General features: G+C 40.6%; 1 long non-coding RNA gene across 4 annotated transcripts in view; it reads left to right on the top strand.

Annotated features, from left to right (window-relative positions):
- Window positions 1–23,932, top strand: part of LOC118552927 (uncharacterized) — a 56,388-nt gene that overhangs the window by 12,070 nt on the left and 20,386 nt on the right. The window contains exon 4 of one of the 4 annotated variants that reach the window (XR_013446142.1): window positions 21,724–22,382. The exons of 2 other annotated variants lie outside the window; for them this stretch is intronic. This is a non-coding gene — a long non-coding RNA (uncharacterized LOC118552927). Of the gene's footprint in view, window positions 1–6,582; window positions 7,173–21,723; window positions 22,383–23,932 lie in introns of those variants that run through there. One more of the 4 variants, XR_004925740.2, reaches the window with a different exon arrangement.

The following is a 23,932-nucleotide window of genomic DNA, read 5'->3' as shown; positions in this document are numbered from 1 at the left end:
GGCCAGGCAAATTTTGCAATGTTATCATAACTGATCATGAGCCAGGGATCCTACCCAACCCATGCTTCAACATCTTAGTAATGAGACCCACAAGCCTTAGACTTGTTTTGGTCATTCTGTACATCTGGTTTTGGATGGAACATGGTGGTGAAATCTTCTGACTTTGAGAAACTATCACCTGTCAGTTCTAGCAAAAGTTGGATTCATAAATATCTTAGTCTGTCTGGGCTGCTATTACAAAAACACCATAGCCTGGATGGCTTAAATAACAAACATTAATTCTCATAGTTCTGGAGGCTAAGATCAAGGTCTAGAAGTCCAAGATCAAGATGCCTGCAGATTGGTGTCTGGTGAGAGCCTGTTTCCTGGTTTATAGATGGTCTGTTCTCATGGTGTCCTCACAGGGCAGAAAGTGGGAAGGAGCTCTTTGGGGTCTCTTTTATAAGAGCATTAATCCTATTCATGAGGGCTCCACCCTCATGACCTAATCACCTTCCAATGGCCCCCACCTCCAAATACCATCACTCTGGAGGTTAGGATTCAACATATATGAATTTTAAATGGTCACATTCAGTCCTTAGCACTAATCAATAGCACTAAGTCAATATTTGCAAGAATAAAATCAGTGGGTTTTTTATTTAAATTCAATTAGCCAACATATAGTACATCATTAGTTTTTGATGTAGGGTTCATTGATTCATTAGTTGCATTAACACCCCATGCTCATCACATCACATGCCCTCCTTAATGCCCATCACCCAGTTACCCCATGCCCCACCCACCTTCCCTTCTGCAACCTTCAGTTTGTTTCCCAGAGTCAAGAGTCTCTCATGGTTTGTCTCCTTCAGCGTTTTATCCCTTGTGGGGTTGTTCATTATTCCCCTGTAGTCATCTCTTTCTCACTGGTTTGGTTTTTGGTGTGAGATCTCAGGATCATGTCTGTTACAGGAGTGATGGGGAATGCTCCATGGTTTCACATCAACCATACTCTCCATCCATAGCTCCTGTAGGCAGCCTGACATTTTGCCCTTGTACTGTACTCCATGAAGAGGATAGGTGGTTGGTAAAAGACTCACTTGGAATAATAATGTATGTTGCTCCAACTGCCTGCTCCATGTTCAACAATTCTGAAATTATCTTTGTATATTAGGTTAGAAGGGTGAACAAATCACTTAACCTTTATGAGCCAATTTATTGCCTGTGTAAAATAGAGAATTTGGATTACATTGGGTTCTTTCTAGCTCTACAATATTATAATTACATTATTTTACATGATCACCCAACCCATTGGTTTTCCCAAAAGTAGAAGATAGTCTTAGAATACATGATGATGAATTATATCTATATTCAGGATATATTGATACAGATTATCTTAAAAGCCTTTAGAATTGAATAGGTTGAATAGATTGAATAGATCACAGTCACTTAGAGTTGAATAGATTGCAGTCACTTAGAGTAAAAAAAAAAAAAAAACCTAACCCTAAATAAAAATGTGAATGATGCATATGTGTATCTTTCTGTGATTACAAATATTGATAATTTAACAATGTATCACTAGTGAGCTCCCTTGTCATAAGTATCATCTTATTTCATAAAAATAATAAATTGATAACATATAAACACATGTGATAACTAACATATGAAAGGAAAAAAAACACTTAAGTACATCAATAGGGCAAAACTATTTTTTAAACAGTTTAATTCCTTTATAATTTACATAATTTCAAGGCTAATGAAAAATACTTTTACTAAAACAATTATTTTAAATGCATTCAGAAATGTTTTGTTTTTTCTAACTAAAATAGATTATCTTAAACTTACCTATTAACCATTTCTTTAAAAAGGGCTTATGTAAAACATTCATTAAAATAGATTTGCAGGCCCATTTTGTGAGGCAGGAGATTGGAGTCAGCATACTTAATTTACTATTTTGATGGAATCCGTAGGATTTTCATTAAGAGCTGAAATACTTTGAACCCAAGTATTTAAGCTTCAAAACCAAGCTGTAAGCGCTGGAGGAAATGTAAGTCAAATTTTGATTTAAGTCAACCTAAGATCCTTAGCTGAAAAAGTACTTACATTCTAAAAATATTTATTAGATTAGATTATTTTTGTATTTTGGCATGCACACATACAAACACATGTACTTCTCTCCTGTGAATTCTACAAATCAACTGACCACTCTTTTTGAGGCATTTAAAAAATGATTATTTTTATATTAATTTAATGAATATTTTTATGAGATATCTATCTGTGTGCCAAATGGAAGCCCCCAAAACAACTCAAAAGTAAAGCATCAGAAGACATAAATGATAACCAACCTATGAAGAGAGAAATTGTAAGGCATGGGTAAAGCCCCATTGAGCTACTGAAATTAAGTATCAAAGAACCAAAATATTGAACCCTTCTCTGGGGTCACAGAGATGAACACATCAAAGTACTGCAGAATAGGTTCTTCTCAATAGCAGGGATGGGGTCTTATTTGTCTGTAACTCGCCAGGACCCAGCATACTGTCCAGCACATAGAAGTTGCTCAAGATAAATTTGCCTTCTTTCAGGGTCATAAGCCATTGCAGGACACTTAAGTATATCTGAGACATATGTGAAGCTGCTGCTTACTACCTCTGTTGCCAATAGGATGTAGGGTATTTGGGGTTGTTTTTAATTCAAAATTATTAGGTCTGTCTAACTGATGGAGGTTTGTTGGTGCCAAGGGGTGGCTTTGAAGGACTTTGCCCTTTGTTCCATTCTCTCCTCCTCAATATGCAGACACACAATTCTTTAACCTAGACAATTGATATTTTCTTAACCTATTGATACAGGTTCTGTGAAAGAACGTCAGAGCTCCCTTACACAAACCTTCACTACCACTTTGTCACTCCCTATTCTCTCACTGATGACTGGGGTGAGCATTCATTCTTAGGGGCAGTCTTTCTTTGTTAAATAACTTGTAGCTCCTGGAAACTGACTGTTCAGTGAGCAAATGGCCCCAGATCTTGCTGTGATAGATAACCAAGAGGACAAACTAGACTAGTCAAGAGAATCACAGGTTTCCTGTTACAAAGACAAACTCATCTTTAATGATCAGATGAAAATGCAAATTTAGGGAAAACAAATCAGGTTATTTGGAGGACAATATGCACTTGGAGGATATTCATGTCATTGTGGTTTCCTGAGGAAAGAGCCTCTATTTTGCTTGCAAGCAAAGTGTCGCTTCTAATTATTCAAACTGACATCCCACAGGAGCTTTTATGAAAATTGAGTAGATCCAGAAGAATGGGCAGGCACCAGGGTTTTTATTTTGGAAAATGGGAGAGGTCAGCAACCTGTAGGTAATTCTGATAAAAGAGAATTCTTGAGTGGCTAACCCCAACTCTCTTGGTAACAGAACCTTGTTGAATAAACTTGGGCAGCAATACTTCTTCTGTTTCCTCATCTTCTATTAAAGCAGTTAAATAAACCCTTTCTTAAGTAAGAGTCTTTTGTGGCACCCAGTATAAAGTAAAACATGAAGATGAAAAGAGTTTTTTGAGATTACCAAATGATGGTCTTTGAAAAATTGTTGCGTATTTTATTGTAATAATTATTATTATCATGAGCTTTATTAATGACTAAGATGCCAAATGGGGGATATCAATTTTCTATTACCACAGTGTCCCATAACAACTATAAAATCCCCACTGTATTAAAAAAAAAATTATTAACTCATGAATAGACATGTTGGCCAATTTGGGCTGGGTTTGGCTGGGCAGTTCTTCTGGTCTTCTCTAGGCTCATTCACAGCTGTAGCGGTTAGCTGGCTGTCACCAGGTCTAGGATGGCCTTGGCTGGGAGACTGGGGCAATTCCACCCTTCTCCATGTTAGTCTCATCCTCCAACAGACTAGCCTGGACGTGTTCTCGTGGCAATGGCAAAGGGCAAGAGCAAGAGCAAGCCCACTTTCACAAGGCTTTTCCATGTCTCTGCTTGCATCTCATTGGCTAATATCTCACTGGCCAAATCAAGTCACATGACCAAGTGCAGGGTCAGAACGGACATGCATTGCAAGAATGTAGACTCAGAGGTATGAAGCATTGAGGCCAATAAAGCAATCAATCTACCACACAGAGCATGCTATTCTAGTTTATCTGGGAATATTCATCTATGTAACTTTATTTTGGTAGAATTAAAACAGAATTTTGACTGTATCAAAACCCTTTAAAGCAGTGTTTCTCCAGCTTTTTTGACTGCAACTCAAAGTAAGGAATACATTGTACACACAATGTGACTCATTTCTTACAAAAGCTTCACAAAATATTACTTCTTACTGTGAACATTTCTTCTTCTTATACTATTTAATTTTTCAAGTTGCTAATTGTCCAGTAAATTAATTTCAGGATTCCTTAATGAGTTAAAACCAACAGTTTGAAAAATACTGATTTATAGGGCTTAGCCTTCCCTGATCCATTTCTCGTTTGGGGGAAGAGACCACAAATGTTCATCAGGGCCAGAGAAGCCAAGCAGAATATCTGAACTGGGAATGTTACAGTACAACTACAAATGATCCATAGTTCTCAGAAGTGTGGGCATAAATAGTCTGAGACCTGGCTGCATCTGGCCACCCCCAGATCCAGGTGGCCTCTAGCATCTTGAGGCTGAGAAATGGCAGGAGGAAAGAGAGGAGAGTGTTAACAGTCACTGAAACACTTGGCTAAGTTCTATAATATAGCAACATTTTCACAAGGAAACTGAAGTTTAGAAAAAATAAGTTAGCCAAGGCCACACACTATTTGGTGGGACAGGGATTTAAAGGTCTCAATTGCCTCGTATTCCATCAAAACCCTCATTTCTATGGCACAGAAGGAAGAGAGGAGTAGGAGTCAAATTATTCACACCAAGAGTAATTCATACTAATGTGTGACATAACCTGCATTTAGCAACAACCCACTAAGAGTAAGACATTGCTTTGTGGTATATTTAGAAAGATTTGTAAGAGGGCACCCTAGATGGAACAAAATTCTTATTTAAAAATGTAGGAGCAGAGCAGTTAGAAAAAGTGCAATTTAAAATGTTGCAGCTTTTACTATATAAGTGGGGGAAGGAGGACCCAAGTGGAGATTTGAGTTTACTTTTGAGGCAGACAACTGTTTTTGTTCCTTTATTTGTTTGTCTTTTCTGGAACAACCACCACTTTGAGACTATTAGTTATGTAAATCTAAGGCATATTCCACCTATTGTTCATGGGAAAAGCCCACGTGTAGGGAAGTAACCTAAATTTTTCAATGTAATCTTCTGTTTAGTCCGGTAAATTTGGAAGATGTTTGAAAGAGAGCTGCATCTTGCAGACTCTTTGTCCCTTAGAGAGCAAATATTCTTCTAAATACAACTTTAGACTGCTTGGTACCTCTTTAGTATTATGTATTTTTGGAGAAGTTTGTGCATGTTTCTTATCTAAGTCATTGTCTGCAGGGCACCAGACAAAGCAATGGACGAGGCTCAGTACACTCTAAACTGAAAGAGAATGGTAAAGTCCTGTAGATGGTGTTATAGGAGACTGAAAGATCAGATACTGACAAAAGTACATAATGTCAAACTAGCATTGTGGTGTCTTGGACGTGGAGGGTAGTCATAAAGCAAGACCCTATCTCCCTGGGATTTTCTGGAAAAAAAAAAAAAAATCCTCCTTCCAATGTCCATAAGAGAGAGTACTCCTTCCTGGAAAGGAAAATGCTGACTGGAAAGATGGGGCTTGGCCTGGGAAGAAGAGAACAAAAATTCCTCTCTCTATGACTCTGTGAATTTGAGCCTGGACTCCAAACCCCATCCACAAGCACCAGATCATGAGTGTTGGAAAGTACACCAACCATTGTCACCTGGCAACAGTGCAAAAGAGATACAGAGAGGTAGGTAAACCAAAAGTCCCAAGGATGGGTCTGGTGCTGGAGAGTAGTTGTTAAGTAAATCCCTATGCTCTAATCCTCTCTCTCATACCTTTCATGCTTTAGAAAATTGAGGACAAAGGCCAATCCAATATTTAGGATAAAGTAAGAAAAGGAAGAACACTGTCTCATACCAAGACCAAAAATAATAGTGACAACAGTGGTCACGAGTGAAAGACAGCTTTACTAAGCAGAATGAGAAACTGATAAAGGTTATTTGCAGTAGAAGTGGGATGGTCAAATGAGGAAGACAGAACAGAAGAGTGTGGAGTGTAAAGAATCTGAACCTACAAGTACCTCAAGCAGTTTCCTGAATGGGAAGGTCTCAGGAATAGCTGGGAGACACTCTGAAGATTCTAGCAGGCAATCAGTGGGTAAAGGGTGGGAGAGAGGTTTAAAGCATAATTTGGATGCCTCTTTCTGGAAATGTGGTGATACGATGGATATCCTAAGGAGCCCCAGTATGAAACACCTTAAATGCTGGATGAAATTTTCATAATATTTCAAATGCTTAGCTGAGTTTTTTAAAAAATGAAAGAAATGCTCATAGAATAACAATAGGAAAAAGGCATAAATCTGGAGTAGGAATTGGGCATTAAAGCTAAATTTTACCTTCAGGAAATCTGCCAATACATGGCTGTAAAGACTTTTTTGTTTTTAACAGGATTATACACATGTGCTGGGGACAGGAGACAATGCCTGTGGTTTATGCAAGCTAGGAAAGCAAATTGAGGCCCTTGCATAGAACCAGGCCTACAGAGTCATCAACCTCAGTGAAAACCAACTGGAAAGATTAAATTAATACCACGGCAAGAACACAGTAAGAGCTCTTGCCTCTGTCAGCTTCGACACTGGAAAACAAAGGCTCCTCTGAGAATTATTAAGCACAAGGTGACCATTACATAGGTTTAGTGTCAAAATTCACACTACTTGGGTAGCTTGACCCATCCAAACTGAAAATGATTATAGGTTAGTAATGACCCAAGGTGCCTGGAAGAAGCAATCACAAACCTCTGGGGAAATGAACCTTAATCCAAGTCTCAAAGAATTCCCACAGAAACATTCCAATGACCATAAGCTCACATTAAAAAGAAAAGAAAAAAAAATCACAAACACATAAACAAACCACCATGAGCAAGAGCCAGCAGAAATACATAACAGTATCAGATCTACAGGAATACACACATTGGAAAAATTTGATATAAAATTTAAATTAAATGTAATATGTTCAAGGACATTAAAAGAAACATTAAAAATATGACCAAGGAACCATAAAGTATTTTTTAAAAGACTATGAGTATTTGATATTAGGAATTACAGTGAGTTTTTAAGGGGGTAAAAAAGATTATATTGTTGGAGAATCCTTGTGTATCAGAAATATATACTGAACTATTACAGGTAAAATGATATGATGTCTTAGATTTGCTTCAGAATTATCTGAGGGGGTAGAGGAAGTAGGTATAGAGGAAATAAGATCAGCCATGAATTGTTCATTGTTGAAGCTAGGTAATGGGAACATAAGAATATACTATTCTTTTTACTTTGATATGTTTGATATGTTTGAAGTTTTCTTTTAATGAGCAGGCAAGTATGAAGAAAAGCCAGATAGGACTTCTAAAAGAAAAAGTATACTAAATAAAATTAGAAACTCAGTGGACATATTATATAACACATCAGGTAGAGTTGACAAGATAATTAGGGAACCAGAAGATAGATCTAAAGTAATTGCCAAGAATGCAGTACAGAGAAGCAAACTATATAGCAGTTTGAAATACCTGCAACGTAGACACAGGGGCTAAAGTACATCTAATAAGATGTCAGAGGAGAATAAAAAGAAAATTGGGAAGAAGTAATGTTAAAGAACTGTTAGGCAAGAATTCTCCAGAATCGATGAAAGACACAAACACTCAGATTCAGGAAGCCGAGCAAGTCACAAGCAAAGAAACCCAAGCCTGGGCACATCATGATGAAACTCCAGATCACAATAATAAAGAAAAGATCCTTTAAGAGAAAAAAGATGTATTATATGGAAAGGAAGGGTTAGACTGAACATTGACTTCTCAACAGCAGCACTAAAAATCAGAAGACAGCAGAGAAATATTTTCAAAAAAAAAAAAATGAAATGGCACTATTTCTCTCATCCTACACAAAAGTGGATTTTAGTTGGAACAAGCACATAAACACGAGTCTAAAAACTTTAAATCTTTTCCAAGAAAATAATAGGGACTATCTTAAGGTTCTGAAGTAGGGAAGACTTTCTTAAACAAGGCACAAAAAACACAAACTATAAAGAAAAATTTTGATGTATTTGATAAAACTAAATGACCATAAAGAAGGCTTAAATGTAAGCTACAAATAGGACACGTACTTGCCATAATATAGCCAACAAGTGATTAATATCCAGCATGTAAATACTTTAAAACTCCTCAAATTTAATAAGAAAATGGCAAACGACCCAATAGAAAAGTAGAGAGAAGGTATAAAAAGATAATTCACAGGAGAGGACACTTAAGTAGCAAATAAACATATATTAAAAATGCCCATACTGTTGAGTGCAAAAAACAAGTCATGGAAGCATTCCTTCAGTCCAATTCCATTAATATCAATTTTAAAATATGCAAAACTAAAAATATATTGTTCAGAAATGTATTTTTGTCAGGTAATAACTGTAAGGAAAATAAGAGAATAAGAAATACAAAATTCAGGACAGGGTTTACCTCCAGCGAAACGGTAAGCGATGTGATTAGGAAGAAGTACAGAGGAGAATTCAAAGATATGGATCTTATATTGTGATCTCATATTATCTTATATCCTTGATCTTAAATTGTGTGATGAGTGCAGGGGTGTTTGTTCTATGGAATTTTTCTGATGCTTGAAAGAGAGAGATCGAACCCATAAGATGAGCTAACATACAATGTGTATCCGCATGCCAATATGTTCTATATACACATTGTATGTTAGCTCCTATTGTGTTAGATTTCTCTTTATATAATGTTATTTATATAAAATAATATATATTAAAAACAGTTACATATAGATTAAATACACATGTATTATTTGTTATATCCTGTTGTGGTGGATAGATTTCAAAATGGATCCAATTCCACCCTTCTCAGGGGAAGAAATGAGAGGAAAACTATCCTTCTTGTCATAGACTATGGAAAAAGATTTTCTTAAAACAAGGAAATTCCACGCAGTTTTCTGAACAGGACTGCTGGCTTCCAAGTCTTGTTCAGTTGCTCACTTCCATGTAAATCATTTTTGTTAGACATGTGGTTTTATAAAAATGGATGTGTTTTCCATGCTTCCCTTTTCCTGTAAAGGCCAAGGATCTTAAAATAACCTGACTGAGCTCCAAGCTGAAACCTAAACATGACAAAACATATAAATCCTCCAGGCCCTATCTGATAGAGAGCTAATTACACACCTCAGGGTTTCCCTCTGCCAGAAACAATGAGCTCCATCTACCTGCCTCACTCAACGGTGACTGGGAAGGTGGGCAGCGGAGGGGGTGCTGTTGCTGAAGGAGTCTACTAAACTTGAGATATTTCCAGAAGCAATCCTTTTGTTTCCCCCTAGGTAGGGAATTAATGTATCTGAGGGGTAATATTTCAAGGGCCACCTTTAAAATAAACTTAACTTCAGAAGTTTTAGATTCACAAAAAAATTGTGAGGATAGTACAGAGAATTCTTATATGCTCCCCCGCCCACCCACCCACACAGTTTACCCTATTATTTACATCTGACATCTCTTGGTACATTTGTCACAATTAATGAACTAGTATTAATATGTTATTATTTTTTAAGATTATTTATTTGAGAGAGAGTGAGCACGAGAGAGCACAAGCAGGGGGAGCAGCAGAGGGAAAGGGAGAAGCAGGTTCCCCACTGAGCAGGGAGTCCAATGTGGGGCTCCATCCCAGGACCCTGGGATCATGACCTGAGCTGAAGGCAGACACTTAACTGATTGAGCCACCCAGATGCCCCTTAATATATTACTACTAACTGATTAATATTTTGCCCAGATTTCCTCTAATGTCCTTTCTGTATTCTGCATATTACTAAGTCATCATATCTCCTTAGGCTCCTCTTAGCTGTGGCAGTTTCTCAAACTTCCCTTCTTTTTGATGATCTTCAAAGTTTGGAGGAGTACTGGCTAGATATTTTGTAGGATGTCCCTCAAAAAAACAAAACAAAACAAACCACTGATGTTTTACTCATGATTAGACTCGGGTTATGTTTTTTGGAAGAAAACCCACAGAGGTAAAATGCCATTCTCACAAAGTGTCATTTTTTTTATCTCATTTTTCTTTTTAAGGTGGGTGTAAACGTGTAGGAGTGAAAATGTGCAGAAAAGTAAATTGCAAGGGAATAAATCAAAATATTATCAGAAGCTATCTCAGGATACCAAAGTTACTGGATATTTGTAATTTCTACTTTTTGCTTGTCTGTGCTTTCTAAATGTTCTACAATGGACATGTGCCTTTAAATTGGGGTGGGGCGGGGCGGAAGATGTCTGTTTACAGAGTTGTCTATACCTGTCTGAAAAAGTACTTAGCTTCCTGAGATGCACAAGTTCTTCCCAGGGCTGGGAAAAATAAGGAAGTATTTGCAGTTCTCCCATGTCATGGGGAGGTGGCCCTTCCTGAGCAAAGTCAGAAGAAACCTACACTCCATATTACAGCTGTTTCTTGGTCAATCCCAACACCTTGACAGAAAGCAAGGGAGGAAGTCTGGAGGGGGAAGGAAAAGAGTGAAAGATTACTCTACAAAACTATTCTTACTTCAAGCATGGCAGCACCAACAGTTCTCTCCTCTGTGTCTTTCTTTGTCTTCCTGTCTCTGTCTCTCTCTCTCCCTCCTATTTCATTCATTCCTTTATCTTCTCAGCTAGTATTTATTGAGTGCCCTGAAAATTGAGAAAGATCTCAAAAGACATCCCTATTCTTGAGGCACTTTCTTTCTAGTGGGGTAGGGGCATCTGGCCACAAATACTCTGTTGGGTGGTGATAAATGTCATGAAGAAAAAGAAAACAGGGATAGATCTGGAAGGAGCAAAGGGGATTTGCTATTTTAGAGCAGGTGGTCAGGGAAGTCCTCTCTGATGAGATGACCTTGAGCAGGAATTAGGGTTCTATGCAGAGGAAGTGGCAAGGGCAAAGGCTCTGAGACAGGATTTGGGGTCCTGCAGGTATGCTGGGGGAGTGGGAGAGCCGGATCATGGAGAGCCCTGTAGACCTACAGATAGAGGGCTGTATTCTGTTAAATGGGAAATCATGGACAGGTCTTCAGTTGAACAGTTGATATGATCTGAATTAAGTACTTAACAATCACTTCTGTTTGGAGATTTGATTGGGGGTGGGAAGGCTGGAGTGGGGCATGACAAGGCAGGGAAGCTGGTCTGGAGACAACTGCATTAGTTATGGCGAGAAAAGATGATGAATTAGAACAAGGTGGTAGCAGTGGAGGTGTAAACAAGTAAGTAGACTCCAGATATAATTTGAAGAAAGAGACAATGGGATATACTAATTAACTTCCAGGTTTCACAGCCACATATAAAACTACTCTGTACCCAAAAATATTACTTCAGCTAGGTTTCAGACTTTGAATTGATTGCAATTTGACAAATTCCCATATATATATATATATATATATATATATATATATATATATACATATATATATAATATATATACTCTCTCTTTGAGGAGATAATGGAAAGGAAAGAGGACTTTTTTTTCCATTTATTTTTCTTTTCAATTCTCTTCTCTCTCCATTCCCCTTCCCCCAAAACCATCCACTCTAATATAGTTGAGTCTTTAAACAGGCTTATATCCTTGCTAAATTCATAGAGTTGTTTTATGTATTGCGTTTCTTATTTACCAAGAGATATTGACTTAAAGATCTCATTTTTATTTCTTATTTTTTTACTCAACATTATGTCTTTAGGATCTATTCATATTGTTGTTTGTACATCTAGTCATAGCTTTTGTTTACTGTGTAGTATTCTGGAGTATCTATAACCCTACTCATGAATAACTAGGTTACTTGCAAATTTGTGCTATTATAACATCACTTCTAGGAATGTTCTTTTTTTTCTCTTTTAAAGAGGGAGAGAGGGTGGGGGACACAGGGAGACAGAGAGAGGGAATCTCAAGCAGGCTCTACACCCAGCGCAGAGCCTGATGCCAGGCTCAATCCCACAACCCTGAGATCACAACCAGATGCTCAACCAACTGAGCCACCCAGGCACCCCTAAGAATATTCTTACATAGATTACATTATGGACTTCTTTGTGGGTATCTCTAGGATAAGAAAACTCTCCTTTCTATTCACATCCTTTTGCTTTTTTCCAATTTTAGGGGTTCCTCATGTTCTGGATATTAATCCCTGTCGGTTTCAGACATTGTGTTTATTTTCAGTCTGTCATCCATATGTTAACTTTCTCAATAGTTTGCTTTATTTGAACTAAAATCTTTCACTTTAATGTGGTCAAATGATCTGTTATCTTTTTAAAATCCTTAAAGTGTATAGAGTTCAGAAGAATCTCAAGAAGGACTTAGACACAAGGTAGGAATGTGATGCACAAAAGAGCATGTTTAACACTGGCAGATTGCATTTCTGTTGAATAGGGCATGATGTGAGAAACATCAGTGTTGGAAGTTTCATCCACTTATGGAGCTATGTCCTATCCCTACTCATTTTCCTTCCCCTCCACACCTTCTCCCTCGGGAGGTCACATGCTCCACTCTCTTTTTTGAGCACTACAATTGAGACAACTCCTGTATTCAGCAGACTCTAGCCAAGACCTTTTTTTAAATTCCAGATTCACATCTTACCTGATCTAGGATGCAGTAGAAATGTATGAGTTTCACCTGCCTATCATTTTCTCTCTCTTCCTCAAACAGAATTATAATAGCAAACACTTACATACCACTAATTACATGACATTTTTCCTGTGCTTTACAAATAGGAATTCTTTTAACCCTTATAACAACCCTGTGAAGTAGACAATATTATTATTTCCATTTTAAAGATGAGAAAACTGAGGTTCTGAGAAATTAAGTGACTTCCTGATATGATACAACTAGTAAGTGGTAGAGCCAGGACATACCTTGTATCCATGGGGAACCTATGCTATATGTTTGGGAGTGCAACTGACACCATCACACCCCTAGCCCTAGTCCCTGGCACATGACTGGTTCAAGGATGGGCATGTGATCCAAACTGAGCCAAAGTCCTTCATGCCTGGAGAAATGTTCTATGTCTGCTCATGATTCTAAGGTGGTGTGTATGAATCTTAAGGACCATCATGATCTTCACATAAAAGAATCTGACAAGAAAGAGAGACTAATACCTTATGACATCATTTGAGTCCCTTCATCCAACCACAAGAAGCCAGCATGAACCTCGACTTTGTAGTTGTGGGAGTTAATCATTTCCTCTTTTTCTTAGCCTAGTTGGAACTGGGTTTCCATTACATGTAATTTCAAAAGTCCTGATTACAATTAATGATCCATGAGCACCTTTGTCAGACCCCTGGCTGCTATCATCATTTAGAAAGATTCTAATAGCAGAAATTCCCACATTATGAAGTCAGCTTGTCAATGTGCTTGTCAATGACAATTTCCCCCGTTGTCATACACATGAGTTCAAAACCCCAAATTCCAGCCTCCTGAGCAACCAGGATGCAAATATGTGACCCAGGCTCTGACGATCCACATCCATCTTTGCTGGTGTAGGAGTGTGTCCTGGAGAGGTCTGTGTGTCCAGCTTTCAAGAGTTGCAGGAGTTACAAAGACAAGTTCTTGGTGTAAGCGCAGCCTTGGTGCTGGAGGACCAAGAGATGCAGTCAGGTTCCTTTCGCTTCCTGTTTGCCAACTGCAACAACAGCAAAGGTAGCACCTTCTCAGGGCAGCTCTGGGATATGGTTTGGGGCATCGTTGTGTAGGCTTAGCCTTGAATCGGTTTCTCCAGATCTCTTAACAATTCTGAGCAGTAATCAACATCCTTTCATAAATCGCATTTCCACTTCAACTAGGCAAAACGGTTGTGCTCTTTGCAGGTAAGAACTCTGGCTGATCTGGGCAGTCATAAAACACAAGTTCCAAGAGAACAGGAGCCAGCTCTCTCATTTGCCTTTGTATCCCCAGCATATGATACATTGCCTGACACATAACAGGTGATTAATAAATCATAAAATGCAACTACAGTCATATCACTATTCTGCTCATCATCCTGCAAAGGAGGGGGAAAAAAAAACAAGAAAAATTGCATACAATCCCATCACCAGAGAGAATGGCTATTAAAACTTCAGTGACTCTACTTTTGAATTTTTTTCTGTATAAATATAAACATAGACATATAAAGAAATTGATTTTTAAAGCAAAATTTGATTATAAGATACATGTTTTTAATCTGTTCTTCTTTTCTCCCTTTCTTTTTTAAAAACTCAATACATCCTAGGCATTATTCCATATCAACGAGTTTTACCTACATCATCATTCTTACTTGCTAATGGCTTTGTATAAACCATAATAAACCAATTTCCCATTTGTGGAATTTTAAGTTGGTTCTAGCATGTATGTACTACATATGTAATACATTTTATATATGTATTCAATTGTGATTATATTTGCAGTTATATATATATGACATAAGACTATGTAATATTCGAGGCTCTTAAATATCTTTCACCATATATCTCTGCTCACAGGATTGGAAACTTCTCTCTTCATTTCTCCATAGGAACTGCCTCGATTCCTACACCTTTTACTCTAAATCCCTGGGATCAAACCAGCAAAAATTAGAAGCATATCAAATTATCCCCATTACATATTAAAGGGTTTGGGGATTTGTTTATTTGCTTGCTTATGCGTTTGCTTATCTATTTATTCATTTATTTTGCTAGATTTGTGAAAAACAAAATCCATTACACTTTAAGCCTAGATTTTGCATTATGTTTTCAGAGTCAAACAAGAAGTTTTCTCAGGTGAGTTTTTTAAAAGCCACCTTACGTGTGCATGTGGTGACATATTCTAGGTAATTAAGTATAATGAACCAGGCACTGTGGAGAAAGCCCTGAATCAAAAAGAAACAGATCTGGCAAAGGAGAAGAAATATCTGCAGATTGCCGAGGACCGGGTCTGATATGTGAGTCCTGCCAATTTACCTGTTTTGTGTACAGCACAAAATCCCACTGGGCATTGAGGACCTCCCTGGAGGCTCTGTGGGAAGAGATGGGGCCCCTTGTGATGAGCAAACACGTATTTCCAATTTGGGGCACCTGTGGTTAATCGTCTTTTTTGTCTCAGGGATAGCTTTTCTGCCTTTTCCCCAGAAATGTATTATCCTCTCAAAGATACCTCAATATAAATAATAGAAAAATTGTAAAAATGAACAAATGTACTCCTCTGCATTCGAGTGGTTGCCATGGCAATGAGTGAACCACCAGTGTAAATTTCCTATGCGCCAGCCACTCACTGAAGGACCCGAGTCTGCCTCTCTTCACCAGAGGCTGCTCTGCAGCTGAGCTTGGGAAGCCCTATTTTCATAAAGTTAGAGGACATTCAAACCTACTGGAGAAAAGCTGCCCACCTTCTAAATCACAGATCTCTCAACTTCTCTCTCTGTAATCCCACTCAAATTGCACACTCAGTCAGTTTCCTAATGGAGTCAGCGGAGAAGTCTCATACCAGTCCTAAGTGTTCATTAGAAATATTGGTACTAATGAACTAATTTATTTGAAGCATGCACTTAAAATCACTCTTCTTTCTGTGTCCAGGTTAGCAAACCATTTTCCCTCTAAGTGACATGGGAAGCTCCCCGTGAAATTGTCATAATCTCTTCTATATTTGGGGGCCGGTTTCATATTCTATCTTTATGTTCTTGTATCTTTCTCTTTCTTCCCCCCTTCTTCTAATTCCTCTTCTTCCTAAGGGTTTACTTCCATGTCAGCAGTTAATGTCCAGAATATATTAAGGAAAGCATTATTATCAGGATTCAAACTGTGATATAGCCAGAAAAAGCCAATAGTGGCAAGAGCTTGGTGGTAGAGAGAGGGGGAAGGCCAGTGCCAAAAACGCTGCATGTTTGGGTTACATTTGACAACTATGGAGGAGATACTAGGACCCCAGAGTCTCCCAGTGAAATTGGCCTTTGATCTCTGGCCACCTCAGAACCCTTCTTCCCCAACTCTATCTCTTCCCTAAGGCTTTTAAAGGGTAAAATTCTTCATGTCTGGAAGACTCGACTGGTTCTGGAAAAGCACTCAGTCCTTGCATTGTCCATTTGCCAGCACCGAGGGGAGGGAGGAAGCTCATTCTTCAAGACTTTGAGGATCTTGGACCCCTTTAATCTGACGATGGCTAAAGACCTTGCCCCCAAAAGTGCACAGGCAGACACACAAGCACAGTTTCACTAAAATTTTGGTACAGTTTCCGAGGGTTCATGGATCTGTGAGGGAACCCAGGGTAATAATCACAGAGCAAAATGTACTAGTCAGGAGGAAGGGGTATGACCCCAGATCCTGGCATCTAGTTTTCTGTCCTAACAGCATTTCATGCATGAGTGCTGATTAAACATTTCTTTGATGCCTAATTTCTGGCTGGATACTTTGAAACAGCAAACAAAAGAAAAAGAAAATACATAATCCTCATTCTGGAATATTTTGTAGATTAATGAAGGGGATGGGAAAGACAAATATCCGAAAGCAAATAGAAAATAATACAAAAGCATAAACGCATAGAGGCACATGAGAGCACGCACGTGTGCGCACACACACACTGCAGGAAGAGACCCTGGGGGCTGCAATTAGTCACAAAAGCCTTCCTAGGGGGCACCTGGGTGGCTCAGTTGGTTAAGCATCTGCCTTTGGCTCAGGTCATGATCCCAGGGTCCTGGGATGGAGCTCCCTATTCAGCTCCCTGCTCAGCAGCTACTCTGCCTCTCCCCTCGTGCTCATGTGTGCGCATGCGCGTTCTCTCTCAAATAAATAAAATCTTAAAAAAAAAAAAAAAGCCTTCCTAGAAGAAGCAATTCTTGGATAAAAATCCAGATTACAGGTTGTACCGCACCACAATGGGGAGAAAATGAGAAACTTTCAAAGAAGTTGGACTCTCTGAGGTTAATAGTGTGATGGATATTTTGGCTTCCTTATTAATGCTATTGTTAATTTTTTCCACATCCGGAACTGGCAAGGAGAAAAGATGAACAGTTTATAGAAAATGAGGAACTTTTCTATTTGCCTAAAAGTGGTGCGGCTCTGCATATTCTCTCATCGTTTTTAAAACAGTTGTGGAAAACCAACAGTGCCAAGAAGCCATTTCCTTGTCACCCGGGGCAGAATTAACTGAAGTCAGAGTACGGCTCTGTTATGGGAAGAGTTCATGGAAGATATTTCTTAGGCAAGGAGAAAAATAACAAAAGGGTTTTTTCCAACTTAAAATATTTACATGAACAGGAATACTGCGCTATATCCATCAACTGCTAGGCAAGGCAAGAGTGCAAAACCAGGCACCCTTCCTTGGGGCTGAGGCTCTACCGAGCGGCTGAGCTATGGAAGGCCGAGTTTATAGAAGAATGCATAACCAGCTCTTGACTATCTATATGTAACAGTACTGAAAAGGAGGGTCTTACGTCTAAAGTATATGCCATTGACTTTCCAAAACAACAGGAAAGGATGTATACTTTAGATAGCAGGTTCTGGTTTCTGTCATTTTTAAAAAGATTTTAATACAACTGTCCAAGCTGACCAAATGATTTGGACAAACCTAATCGTGGCTGTAAAAAGAAATCATTGCATTGGAGTTCCACTCCAAGGCTGCATATCTGAAGTTCAGAAAATGACATTTAAGAACATGAAGTTTTCCTAGACACAGAGGCAAGAACGCACCCAAGTTAAAGTTCTCCAAGGTGACAACTTGCTCCCAAATTGTGTAGATTAGAGCACTATTAACAGCTACAGGAATAACCTAAAATATCACATGAAAGCAAAGTAGGAAAGTGAACAATATTATTAGAACTTGAACATTTCTATTTTTTCATCTGATTTTTAAATTGGTGACATTATTGCTGAGCAAGGACATTATAAATTGGGAAAAAAGTCACTCCTGAGTATTGCATGAATATGCCACTTGGTTTTACATTTAATTAAAGTTATTTGGAATCACTTGCTAATTATTTGAGAAAAAGAAGTGGAAATGGTCAGCAAGCCCTTCTGTTGGTCACCAAGGAAGGGGATGGAGGCTGGGATCCAGCGTCCATCCCTACTGCCCATAAGGCTCGCTGCCTTGATGTCCCAGCTGCCCGATCAAGGAGCCCGATCAAGGAGCCCGTTGTGAACCTCATCCTACCCAAAGCCCCTGTAGCAGCTGGTACCACTCCTCCTTTCTTGGAGCTGCTTCTCAGAGGCTATAGCAGAACGCCCTTTGCTGTCTCCTCCTTTTTCATGTGGTTTTTACCTTTCCCCATCCCTCGGCTCTATCTCCTGTATCTCTCCTTCCCCTCTCAAGTCTGAGTCTTCACCCAAGTCTCCATCTACTCACTCATTCAACAAATACTTATGGAGCGCTTCCTGTGTGCCAGGCACTGTTCTAGGTGCTTGGGATACATCATCATAGAAACCCAAGACCCCTGCTCTCGTGGAGCTGCCATTCTAGGGGAACATCCTAAGTAATGCAAGCCAGAAGCCTGGGAATCTGTCTCCGACATGCCCTCCCCACTGCCACCACCCTAATGAAGGTTATTTTCATCTCTACCTCATGTCTTTTTTTTTTTTTCAAAGATTTTACCTATTTATTTGACAGAGAGATACACAGCAAGACAGGGAACACAAGCAGGGAGAGTGGGAAAGGGAGAAGCAGGCTTCCCGTGGAGCAGGGAGCCCAATGCAGGGCTCGATCCCAGGACCCTGGAACCACAACCTGACCTGAAGGCAAACGCTTAACGACTGAGCCACCCAGGTGCCCCTCTACCTCATGTCTTAACAGCAGGCCCATGATGACCTCCCGTCTCTTCCTACTTCCATCCCCGCTCCACGTTACTATGAACTAATGATTACACTTCAGAAAGAGGAATCTTTTTAAGCAGCCATGTAGCTCAGGGTCTCAGTGGCTTTTCATTACCCAGAGGGTAAATCCAAAGTGAGGCCTTGTGCCGCTGAGCTTCCTTCTTCCCCCAGTTCCTAGCCTACTCACTTGGCACCCTGCATACTCTACCCCAGACACCCCAAGGCTTTCCCCACCCCTCTGTCTCCTGCAGAGCAGGGACAGTGTCCCCACCATTATTTCCTGGTGCAGAAATAATCATAGCAATAGTTACTGTGTATTAAGTACTCATTTAATGGCTGTTGTCAAACACTTCACAAACACTTGAATTCATACAACAGTCGTGTGAGGGAGGTACTATGGGTATTGACTCTGCTTTACAGAAGAGGAAACTGATGCTCAAAAATATTAAATAACTTGTCCAATTTACACAGCTGTGAACTATTCCAAAGCCCCTGCTCTCTGCACTGGCTGAACCCCCCCCCCCCCCAGCCCCCACACCTCCAGGACCTGGCCCATATCTGCATCTCACTGAATTCTAATTAAATAATTGAATTTTGCTCTCTTATATCTGCATCTTTTGTTGGAAACTGCCAATAACATCTTAGGAAGTGGATAAGGTATACATAAATTCCCATTGAAATTAGTTAACAGGGATATCTTAGCACTCTCTCTTCAAATCTCAGAATGTGATCTTTCAAGGTCAGTGTAAAGTTTTCTTTTCTTCTCTCCTTCCCTTGTATTCTTAGCTTTAGAGCATGCCTTGGAAGACTGTGATGGTCAGAAGTCAGACAGGATGAAAATAAAAGTGTGGAGGGGATCCTGGAGAGAGAAGAGGATGAGGGCCCCCTTTGATGCCCAAGGGAAAATAGAACCCCGCCTCATGGCCCAGCTAATTTTCTCCCCTTGTCTTGGCTTCTCCCTCATTCTAATCTGACTAGGGTGACAATAACTATGGGTAAAAGTGACAAGGAAAAAATATGAGCTCCCCTGTCCTTGTTCTGGAAGCCCAGTTCCCACAGATAACTCAGAAAACCCCCCTGGGAAAGTAGTCAGGTTAAGGGAAATGCTCTGGCAGCTCCAGGTAATAGATTTTCTTTGGTAATCTCAAATCCAAATATTTTGTCCTGTTTCCACTCACTGTAACCCAGCATTTTAATCCAAACATTATGGAGTTTCCCATGGCCCCATGAGCAAGTCAGAAGGCAGAGTTACCCTCTACCATTTCCCTGTTTGAGGGTCAATGGCAGCACTTGATGGAAATGCTCAGAAGGGAAGGGCTGTGAATCCTCAACCCAAACTGATGTGGCCATTGAACCACATGGGCCTACACAGAGGGGAGCAGGGATGAGGGGCCGCAGGACAAGGAGGAGTGCCTGTGACACAGTCATGGACACCATGGGGGTGGTTCCCTGTGCTAGGGTAAGGGTAGGGATGAAAGGACCAGTGTCTTTTTCTCCTTGTTGGTCTGAGTAATGTCCATAAACTAAGATGGAACTTTAAAAGAGAGATCTCCCTCACTATCCCATGTGACCTAGAGTGTGTATGGATGCCTCATCCAGGAAGACCTCCTCCCTGCTCCTACAGGCTGGAGAGGAGGCTGTAGCCAGCATGGAGGCATGGCTTCGTCCCTGCCAGCTGTCAGGAAGGAGAGGGTAGGTATGGTCAGCCCAGGCCTGAGACCAGGGCTCAGAAGGTGAGCCAGGAGGTGGGGGGAATTGGTGTGAACTCTGTTCTGTGGCACATAGGAACTACTCCAGAAACCAAAGTTTGCATAAATGGCCTTCCTAGTGACTCTGAGGTACAGGCCTCCTCCTCCTCCTGAAACAGCTCCCAACATTGAAGGAATAAATCACCCATTTTTTCAGTAGCCCTCAGCCTCCCCATATCAGAGCCTCAATTGTGCCCTTGCCAAGCCCACTACTGCCTTGGCTTAAAGAAGGAAGAGGGGGGCCTTTTTGTTTTAGGGGCAAGTGTACAGCAAAGCTGTTGGTGGTAGGGCAGCATGGAGGAGGCCTTCCCTTCCCAAGGAACTCTGGGGGCGCGCCTCCTTCCCACCTCTGTTGTTCTCTAGAGCAGCAGGTCCAGCTCCTCCATGATGACAGGCCCCATGGAGTGAAGGGGTTCAGTCCAGGCTCATTGGCCCCCAGAGCTGAGGGTCTTAATCCAAACTCTGCACACAGACATCTTCTCAACTTCAGGAAGAGCAAGGAGGGGCAGGAAAGGAAGCAAGCAGCACTGAGGGACCCAGAAGAGGGGGTGACAGGGGACTAGAATAAAAAGGTGTTGGGGCACCTGGGTGGCTCAGTCAGTTGAGCATCTGCCTTTGGTTCAGTTGTGATCCCAGAGTCCTGGAGTGGAGGCCCATGTCGGGCTCCCTGCTCCTCGGGGAGCCTGCTTCTCCCTCTCCCTGCCGCTCCCCCTGCTTGTGTTCTCTATCAAATAAATAAATAAAATCTTAAAAAAAAAAAAAAAAAGAAAGAAAAGAAAGATGTCTGTCCCACCAATCCAAAAGGCAGGTGGGTCCAGGCGATCCTCAAAAGGGAAGAGAAGTTTTTTGGGTTTTGTTGCTGTTGTTGTTGTTGTTGTTGTTGTTGTTGTTGTTGTTGTTGTTTTGTAACTTACAAATAATCTCATTTCATCCTTATTTTGTTATCCCCGTTTCATAGATTAGGGAATTGAGGCCTTTTGAAGTTGAGCTTTGATATCTAACAGATCAATGTGACCATCTACACCCAAATGTCTTCCTCTATCACTAGATGGGTCACCAGTATGTTCTAGACTTCATGTCCCACCAGGCTGAGACTTCTGCAGGGAGCATGTCAGGTCATCGTGTCCACCACCCTTGTTTGCACAACTCTGCAAGTGACATCCTTGAGGTCTTGCCACCTGCCTCTGCCAGCGACAGAGGGCCCCTGGGCAGGTTTTCCAGAATCTCTTCTCAAAGTGAGCCAGTTCAGAGGTCAAGAGACACTTCCAGGAGGGAAGTTATCAACTTACTCAATGTGGATTTGCTGACTTACAAGACCTCTCCAAGGCCTGGGGACAGAAACCCAGAGCAGCTTATAATGAAGGGGAAAGGAAAGAAAGAAACGTCACAGGCAACAATGTTTGATTTTGAAGAAATGATGCAGACATGTGGATAAAATCAATATCAAAGCTAGTAGTACTTAGATCCCACAAGACCTGTTTGGGCTAAGGTGGTGGGTGAAGAAAGTGCTAACAGAACAGTTAACCTTCAGGGGCACCTGGGTGGCTCAGTCGGTTGAACGTCTGCCTTTGGCTCAGGTCATGATCTCAGGGTCCTGGGATCAAGCCCTACATCAGGCTCCTTGCTCAGCGGGGAGCCTGCTTCTGCCTCTGCCTCTCCCCCCAGCTTCCTCTCTCTCACTCACTCTCTCTCAAATAAATAAATAAAATTAAAAAAAAAGGACCGGTTCACCTTCAGCTATGCTTTTCTCATTGTCTGTCAGTTTCCAGAGTTATACACAAATATATGGTTTCTGGTACTCCTTGGCTTTATTAAATAACTAGCTGACTTCAGCTACCCTGACATTCATGGGAGCCCGCCTCAGGAGAGGGTTGCCTTAGGCCCTGTGAGAATCAGACTCAGTGCTACATTGTTTTTTTGCTTCAATCTTTTATGGACATCATGATGCTGATTTTTAATATAGATCTTTTTATGATGAGTTTGAGGGTAGCAGAATGACTTTTATGAGGACAAACCTGGTTACTATGTACGTAATTCATTGGGGCTTTTAAGATGTAGAATTTGACTGCCTGCCTAGTGTGAGGACTTTTTTTTGTTGCACATCCAAGTTTGTTAATGAAATTCTCTGGCAGCAGATAATATTGTTGTATGATAAGAACAGATCGTGTTTATGTGACCTTGTGGGATGATGGTTGGGGTTTGAGGGTCTCTTCTTTCAAACACTCACTTGGTATGGAACATGCAGTGACTCCATGTAAAGAAGGTGTAATGTGGTGAAATAGAGAGGAGGCCTAACAGCTCCATAAGAACAGGGGACTAGGAAGGTGGGTGCCATGTCCGCCTCTTTTGGGAAACCTGGAGATTCCATGCTCACCACACAGGGCAGGCCAGGCTCCTCCATCGTGGAGGTAGGGATGCAGAAGGGCAGGTGCACTATCCAAATGGGCAAACCCAAGAGGATTCATCAGACAAAGTGTTATAATGGAAGCTGTAGGCAGAGTTTCCAGGGGCCACAAGGCGAGTCTCCACTGGAATTCCCAGCCAAGGAAGATAACTCTTAGAAAAGGCACATTCCCAAGTTCCGACCCTTCTCTCTAATAAAGTGTCAGCTGCCACTAATCAGGTGCTCTGACTCTTTCTTAGACAGTGTTCAATGATTTGCATGCATTTCATCACCTAATCCTTACAGCAGTCTTGATGGAGGGGAAACTGAGGCTCATGGAGATGAAGTAGCTGCCTGAGGTCACACAGCGTTTGTACTTCTAACTCTATGAATCCGGTCTCATAACACCGAGTAACAAACTGGTTCAGTGTGTTTACAATCAAAGTCACCATCTCCCCAATTTGTCAATTTCTTGTGACTTCCCTACAGTTCATGGCAACACCCATTTCCTTCATCATTATCTCAATTCAAGCCCTCACCAAATTTTTCATTTTTATATTTGCCTCTTTATCAGTCTCCATGCCACCAGCCTCTCTCCCCACATCCATCTCCTATGCCACAGTTTGCTTCATCTACTTGATACATTCTGTAAGCTGGTCAGGTCCCTACGCCACAGTCCTCACGGACACCCAGTATAGTGTGATAGAAGGGGCATGAGGTTTAATGCTAGACAGTCCTAAGCGTGACCCCCAGCTCTGCCTATTACCAGGTGACCTCCGAGCCTCGGTCTCCTGATGGACACACCCGCTAGCCTCCGAGAGTCGGTGTGAAGACAGCATACACTAATACATGTCACACCGTTTCCAAGAGCCCT

Source organism: Halichoerus grypus, chromosome 3 (assembly GCF_964656455.1).
Source record: "Halichoerus grypus chromosome 3, mHalGry1.hap1.1, whole genome shotgun sequence".
NCBI lineage: Eukaryota > Metazoa > Chordata > Mammalia > Carnivora > Phocidae > Halichoerus > Halichoerus grypus.
Note: the sequence above shows the minus strand (reverse complement) of the source record. Positions and strands in the feature narration are given on the sequence as shown.